Here is an 8877-nt window from a genome sequence, read left to right as displayed (position 1 = left end):
ATAACGTAAATAATTAATTCAAATTAAGCATAATTAGACATATTAATAGGACACATAAGTTCTAAGGGGTTACTTCGTTTTGCTTTGCTTAATTGTTATTTTCACAACTAAATATGGAAATATATAATCGGAGTTTAAACTTTTTCCAATTAATATGTTTCTTCAGCAGACGACAAGCATAACAAATTGTAACATGCAATTTAAACATATATCACTTGATCAATGAACAGTTATTGATTATGATGCCTAACATCCTGAAGTATTCCATGAAACCAGAAAATCTAATGTATTTGATCAGTGTGTAAACAAAATTGAATAGAAACTCAAACTTCCATGACGATAATAGTGTTGTAGTTTAATTAAAGCAATTTGGAAAAAAAATATCAATTATTTACAAATCTAATAGAAAAGTATTAAAGGTAATATTTTTATTGTCAAAGCAAAATTTTTTTCAGATTTTGAAGAATTTTAATCTAATTGGTAAAAATATGCAAACAAATCCAAGTGTAGGGTTGTATTTGTGATATATTATGGTAGTGGAAATAGACAACTGCAAAATACGTTCACACAACAATGTTTAAAATTATTAAATAGACATATATCAAGCCATACCCAGACATAGGAGGGAAGTGTAAACTCAAATGATACATCGGCTTCCTTAATATATAAACCAAATTATGTACGTTTTGAAATTAATGACATGAGCCTACATTGCATACAAGACACGTTTTATGTTTTCATATTCACCGATGAAGAGTTGCTGCACTTGTGTGTCAATAGTTACAGAACTGCTGGTGGACGTTTCGTCCCCGATGTTATCACCAGCCCAGTAATCAGTACTTCGGTGTTGACATGAATATCAATTATGTGGATCATTTTTATAAATTTCCTGTTACAAAACTTTGAAAAAACAAGGATTTTCTTATTCCAGGGATAGATTACCTCAGCCGTATTTGCCGCAACGTTTTGGAATTTGGGGTCCTCAATGCTCTTTAACTTTGTATTTCTTTGACTTTACAACTATTTTGATATGAGCGTCACTGATGAGTCTTATGTAGACGAAACGCGCATCTGACGTATTAAATCATAATCCTGGTACCTTTGATAACTATTTACACCACTGGGTCGATGCCACTGCTGGTGGACGTTTCGTCCCCGAGGGTATCACCAGCCCAGTAGTCAGCACTTCGGTGTTGACATGAATATCAATTGTGTGGTTCATTTTTATAAATTTCCTGTTACAAAACTTTTAATTTTTCGAAAAAAACAAGGATTTTCTTATCCCAGGGATAGATTACCTCAACCGTATTTGGCGCAACGTTTTGAAATTTGGATTCTCATTGCTCTTCAACTTTGTTTTTCTTTGGCTTTACAACTATTTTCATATAAACGTCACTGATGAGTCTTATGTAGACGAAACGCGCGTCTAGCGTATTAAATTATAATCCTGGTACCTTTGATAACTATTTACACCCCTGGGTCGATGACACTGCTGGCTGACGTTTTGTCCCCGAGGTTATCACCAGCCCAGTAGTCAGCACTTCGGTGTTGACAAGAATATCAATTGTGTGGCTCATTTTTATAAATTTCCTGTTACAAAACTTCGATTTTTTTTAAAAACTAAGGAATTTCTTATCCCAGGAATAGATTACCTTAGCCGTATTTGGCACAACGTTTTTAAATTTTGGGTCCCCAATGCTCTTCAACTTTGTATTTCTTTGGCTTTACAACTTTTTTGATATGAGCGTCAGTGATGAGTCTTATGTAGGCGAAACGCACGTCTGGCGTACTAAATTATAATCCTGGTACCTTTGATAACTATTTACAGACCTTATTTGGAAATAGTTACAGCACTTGATTTGATCAATAGTTACAGCACTTGATTTGGTCAATAGTAACAGCACTTGTTTGAGTCAATAGTTAAACTATTTGTTGGTCAAATATTAGAGCACTTGTTGGTCAATAGTTATAGCCCTTGTTGGTCAAGAGTTACAGTGTTTGTTGGTCAATAGTTTCAGCCCTTGTTGGTCTTGTGTTACAGAACTTGTTGGTCAAGAGTTACAGAACGTGTTTGTCAAGCCTTAGAGTTACGGCACTTGTTACTTTTTATAACAGTTACATAATTTTCTCGGAGGAATGTCAATTCATAGTTTTTGTGTGATATGAATTAAGATACAAAATTAATTCCCGTTGGATATATTTTAAACTAATAACAATAAACTGATTAAGGATACTTTTGAAAAATATTTCTGTCTCTATTAAATTTCACAGATGTTCTTCTTGTATTTATTTTCCGGTTATAACAACATTATCATGGTGATGACGTTTCTGAACTTGCAAACGTTATTAGAAATACGTATTCATGGCTTCAAACAGCGACTTTGATAGATTTTGACAAATTTAGACTACTGACTTCAATATTTATATATATAAAAAGATGTGTACGGAAAGACATTATCATTCTCAAAAGAAAATTATCTATAATGATTAAATCTAAGAAAGCCAGTCCAATGGCACATCCGTGTATACAATAAGACGTTTGGCAATGTGAGAAAAAAAATGCAGTAGAAAATGCCACTTCTCTTTTGTTTCTTAATATTTAAAGTCTAATTTGGAGTGAATTTTTCCGAAATGTAATGCAGTGTATTGCAGTCTTTTAACTCGTTTTTTTTTATAAGTGACTATCTTCTGTGTTTCCAGATATCAGGTAAAACAAATTTGACAAATTATGTTAATAAAAAAAAAAGTATGTATACAGTTGTTTGGACAATGTTATTTTGGTTAGCTTGCCAAATAATCAGGTCTTATCCACCATTTTCTACATAAGGAAATGCAAGTACCAAGTAAGGAATATGACGGTTGTTTTCCTTGCATTTGATGTGTGTGGTCTGCTGATTTGGTCTTTGATAAAGAACTTTCTATATTTTTTTTTATTTTACTTTTTGATACTTTGCAGTAAAGGGCTAAATTGGCGCTGTTATCGGAAGAAACAAAGATTATTACTCAATGGTGATGCACGATTCCATCTGAAATTCACATGAATAATTTAAAAGAAGAAAAAATGAGAATATAACGTAAGGAAACTATTACTAAGAGGGTTTACAAAAAACCCAATTACATTTCTCTTTCATGTGCATGTACAGACTATTCATTTTTATATACTGTTGTAACTTTATTACAATGTAGTCTACATGTGTAAGTTTCATTAGAAACTGTTATTTTCATACAGGCTGACAACAACTTAGGCACTCTAACGTCATTTGTTGTTGACGTATAAACACAACAGCTTTGTCTGCACGTGATATCCGTGACGATCTTAAAATAATGCATTAAAAAACAATAAGCCTTAAACATTGTTTTGTACGGAATTAAAATCCATAAGGGTCCATGATTGGACAAATAAAGAATGTCTATATCTATTTATGTACTTTCATCAGAAGCATTCAGAAAAAAATCTGGGTAAACGAATCAAGAAGTGAAAACAGCTGCTTCGAAAAAGAACCATCATGGTTTTTTTTTTGTTGGAAGCAGCTGTTTTCACTTCTAGTTTTGTCGTCAATAATTAAAGATATTTGTGCTTACGTATGTTGTAAGAATAATGGCTATTTTAATTTCATGTGTTCAAATCTAAAACTAAATATAATCTGTATGAACAAACCTCCGGAGAACAGATCCTAGACCAACCAAGTTTATTTAGCCTTGAAAGTGCATGAGACTTAAATAATAAAGGACGTTTTCGGCTATGCTCCAAAAAATGTTTAAATTTTATTAATAATACAGGATGCTTACAACAGCTAGTGTTTAGTCTTTAAGATCGTGTGTCTAGTGCTTAAAAAAATTCAGCAATATATCACGCATATCACCTCCGTCATACGCATTAATCTGACGTAAACCAATTCGAATAGAAATCTTAGTCTGACTAATATCCACACTTTCATCACCTGTTGCGATGTAAAAAGTAAATTGTATGTTTCCCACTTCCACTGACCTTTTGAATACAAGTATTAAAATCACACTTAGCTATTCTATCACAATGCATAATTCAGATTTTTAATTGTAGCTATATATGAATAAAATGAGAAGTAGCGAAAACGCCAATGAGACAGCAACCAAACGAAAAAAACAATACAACAACATTCAGAGGGGAGCATACAGTTAAAATGTTTTGAACATTTCTTCAATTTCACTTTTAGTCTCAAAAAGGAAGAAAACAACAAGAGCCGGGCAAAGTAGTTACTTCTTCAACGTTCACGGTGTCTATTCTATATAACAAGGCATACATATTGAGTAACATTCATATTTATTAAGCTGTTGCATTTGTAATCACATATCTCAGTGGTACATCACCTATCTCCGTGGTTCGAATCATACTAGTTTTTATCTTCTTTTTTTTACAGAAGCACTATCAATAGCTTCCTTATTCTCGTGTAGCCGATCGTAGAGTTTAAATGTTTTGTATCTGGTTACATTGACATCTGATAATAGTACTTTAAAGATTATAAGGCCCGTATTGCTATAACTTAGTATTTTTCTTCTGAGTATCATATGAAATAATCTATAAGGATTACACATGAAACCCCAGAAAGTGATAACCCATATAACAGTGATGTAAGCTGTAACAGTACAAAATCCCACACATTTTTTTTTACAAATCTTGATTTTCATTGCAATTTTACACCATAGGCTAAATGATAATAATATACGAAATAATAATGTATAAAATGTGTGAACATCTGTATGTCTATCATACTTGTAAAGACAACATTTTGTCTCTTTTTAGTCATATAGCTTTTGACGTGTTTCAGCGTTTGACTGTTTAGACATCAATTGCTTTTCAATTTTGGTTTTTGATGGGCTGTATGAAAAGCATTTTGAATGCCTAGAGTAAGCGTTATTTTTGTCTAGGTCGATATAGCTACAAGAGGATATAATCAGTTGACAGAAGACAATTTTTATAACATACCTGATATAAATTCTCAGAAGATCAATTTAGAAATCATTAAGTAATTAAGGTTCTAACTTCTTCAGGCAAAGTTGAAATTAGATGGAGTTGGCTATTATTGCAGGTCTCTTTTGGCCATAAATTGCCCTGGACGTGTTTTAGTACTGATACTTAGCTTTCATGTTTTGGCTTTGGGAGTTTCTGATGAATTTAAATCATGAAAGAGTTTGGTGCATAACATTTTAAAGAGTGTTTCAGCTTCATTTAACATTACATAAATGTACATAAAATAGTACAATCTTAACAGACAGTCTGGACAGTGGTCACATAGTGCAATTTAATTTTAAAAGAAATCCAGAGATATCTTGCAATTAAAACGTGGAGCAGGATCTACATAACCCTCAGTGCTGCTCAGTCTTTAGTTTTCTGTAAGGCTTTTTTGCTTAAAGTTTTTTGCCATGTCATTGTCGGTTTGTTTTCGACTTTTGGACTCGATTGTTTTAATGTGTCTTTGTTATCTTTTGTACAGACAGCATTATCATTTTGAAAATGTCACAAAATGAAAAACTAATTCTATTAAATCAATTATTGTCTGAAATATTTCCGTTTCTCTATAAGATAAATGCTGTCATAAATCAAAGCGTAGGAGTTCTGCTGGAAATAAAATGTCAGTTGAAAATTGGTTTTTGGTAATATCCGTCTCTAAAGAATAATAAAGTTGAACTATGTCTACCAGTTTAGAATATCCTTTTCTCTGAAGAATACCTAAAATCTAACTCGTCATCTCTATAATTAATTCTTTCCTCACAAGTTACCACAGCAAAGTTTTAAATTTCAATTAGCAAAAAATATTACCACTGTTTCGTATTTTGAAACTCCAAGGGTGACTCGGGAATAGACACATGGTCATTATTGGTCTTCTTCTGACTAGCAGTAAACCCTTGCCAAAATAATGGTGTTCGTTTGGTTGTGTAGGATGTATTATAAGTACAGACTTGGCACATTAAATAAGATGCATCTTGTAGATAGCGTTTATTATAACTCTTTTAGGAGTCCTTTGATGGCCTGTTGCAAGCTGAAATTTCTATCCCTTAGCAATATTCCATAATTTTTCATTGGAAGTCCTAATTTCCTTAGTCCTGGTCTTTTCCTATTTCAGGACCTATCTGTAGTTATTATTGATTTTTTTTCGTTTTCATCTTGAACATAAATGAAATATTTGTCACTGGGGGTAAAGCAAAAACATCGTCTCAATCTTTATTTTGATAAGAAATTTAAATCTATTTGTATATGCGGTTTAATTACCACTCATTGTTGACAAAATGCAAGTGAAAAGTCAGATACTAGTACCGGCATAGTATATAAGCCTATCTGCATTAATTTTCTGAATAGTTCGTGGAAATTACAGAAAATATCATTGTCAATATAGCACACTGTGTATAAATAAAAATCAGCAGAATAATATTTTGAAAAGACTACCAGGCTGAATTCAATGGAGGATTTGGAAATGCCTTAAAATATGTCTGACACTCAAATAAACTGGTTCTCCGCTAACCAACAATTTTTAAACAATATGAGCCTAGAGAAAAATAGAAGCATTTAACCGTTTAGCGTTTCAAGGTTTGAAAATTGTAAAGAATATCAAAACCATGCAGTTAATTGTTGTTTAAAAAATATTGGTTTGTTTTATAGTGATTTAATAATAACACAATGTTGACTGCTACACCCTTATTTTAGAAATTTGTATTCTATAATTCTGATTGTTTTGTTCACACGGTGTTGTCAATATAATGGAATTTAATGCCACTTTCTATTCATTCAAGTGAGAGATTTAGCTAGCTATGAAAATTTTTTCTAGATAAAGAAAAAACCTGTACCAAGTCAGGACTAGGACAGTTTGTATCCTAATCATAGTTTATCTTTATGGTATAATGGTTGACGGTGATGGAATATCCATTTCACAGATGACAGCAGATATGTTCCTAATGTTGTTACTACAATCCCATGCCCTTTTTTTTAATGTGATCTCCCTAATTAGACTTATTACCATGTTTGTACTGTCATGAATTACACCAAAGGATTCCACATTTGGAGCAGGATCTGCTTACCTCTCTAGAGCTCATTAAACCACCCACAGTCTTTGGTATGGTTTGTGTTGCTTATTCATTATTTTGCTGTTGTGTTTTGTGTACAACTGTTTGTTTGCCTGTCCTTTTTCTTTTCTTTTTTAAACCCTGGCATTGTCAATTTATTTTCGACTTATGTGTTTTACCTCTCTTTGTAATACTGAAATTCAAATGTTAAACAATTCTGATAAATATAACCAATTACTGTGTTCATGTCCAGTGACATGAATTAGACCAAACACAGTAATTTAGTAACTGGCCTTGTAAAGTAATATTACCTTTTGATAAACTGCACAACTATTCCTTGATTTAAGCAACTTTTCCTGTTGCAAATGTGACCAATATGTGTGCCATTATACATATAGATTCCTACACTGCAAAAAGTGTATCACAATATTTCTCCACTCAAGAAAGTTAAATCTTATTATTTAAAGCGTGAGGCTTGCCGAGCTTTTTAAATAATGAAAATTTAACTGTCGTGAGTGGAAAAATATCGTAATACACAAGTTATAGTGTCAGAATCTGTTTCTCTAATGACTTTAATCATTCTTTTTCCAAGATTTTCAGAGCTTGTGTTCTTTATATGCGACGTCTTCATGCAAGGTCGCTTTTTCATGACGTCACCATAGAAAAATTCCGAAGAAAACAAAACATTTTGACATCATAATCTAATCATTTGACGAGATCAGATTTTTTACTAGTGAGGAGAAACATTTTTCTCACACCGGTCAGGAAATGTGAAAAAGCAAAAAAATTAGAGAACCTCAATTCTAAATGGAAGTTAATATCAATCTTCTAGGAAAAAAGATGAATTAAGAACTTTGAGGAGATAATGGTTGCTAAATGACATATACCTTGCATCATTATCTCCTTGGGCTATAATGAGGTTTATTGCCATGTGTTTCTTTATTCTTCATTGGCTAGAGGTTTAGGAGAGGCTTGAGACAAAACATGTTTAATCAATTGAATTTTTGTGCCTGTCCCAAGAAGTGAGGAGCCTCTAGCTTTTCTAGTCTTACATATTTTTATAATTTAAGTTCATTTATATGTTTATGAGTTTAGTGTGATGTCCATTTTTACTGAACTAGTACACAATTTTATTTAGGGGCTAGCTGAAGACCTGTCCACCTCTGGATGCAAGATTTTCTCTCTGTGTTGAAGACAATTTAGTGGCCTTAAACTCTTATCTGCTCTTTGGTCGGGGGTTATCTCTTTGAAATATTCCTGATTTCCATTTTCAATTTTATTCCATACATGAAAAAACATCTCTTCTTATGTTTGGTTTTCAATTGTGTTTTTTTGTGAACTCCTTGGTACATTTCTTGATCATTCTACACAACATATTTCTGAATTATAAAATTATGATAAAAAAAACGTGTTTTCTTTTTTTATCTTTCACTTTTAATGTCAGAATAAAAAACAATTACATAACATCTTTAATGCTTGTATGAAAATACAAAAACAACCATAATCAGACGCAAAATACCAATATTAAAAAATCGATAGAGACACAAATTATCAATTAAAGAAGATTTTTAAAACTTTTACCAGTTTTTCTTATCACTTATCATTATGCAGGAGAAATCAATATGCACTCATCAATTTGATCATAAAGATACTAAAATCAAAGTTATAGATATTTCACTATCAAAGATTAAGTTAATAATGAATGTAACATAAAGAGGCCACAGTCAATCTGTTTCAAATTCTTTGAATTGATTGTATAATAAAACAACAAAGAAGAAAAAGGAGAGAAATTGGAATTTTCATTTTTTCTTGAAAACAATTATAAACTTTACATAACATACA

The sequence above is a fragment of the Mytilus trossulus genome, chromosome 4 (genome assembly GCF_036588685.1).
Source record: "Mytilus trossulus isolate FHL-02 chromosome 4, PNRI_Mtr1.1.1.hap1, whole genome shotgun sequence".
In the NCBI taxonomy this organism is placed as follows: domain Eukaryota; kingdom Metazoa; phylum Mollusca; class Bivalvia; order Mytilida; family Mytilidae; genus Mytilus; species Mytilus trossulus.
Note: the sequence above shows the minus strand (reverse complement) of the source record.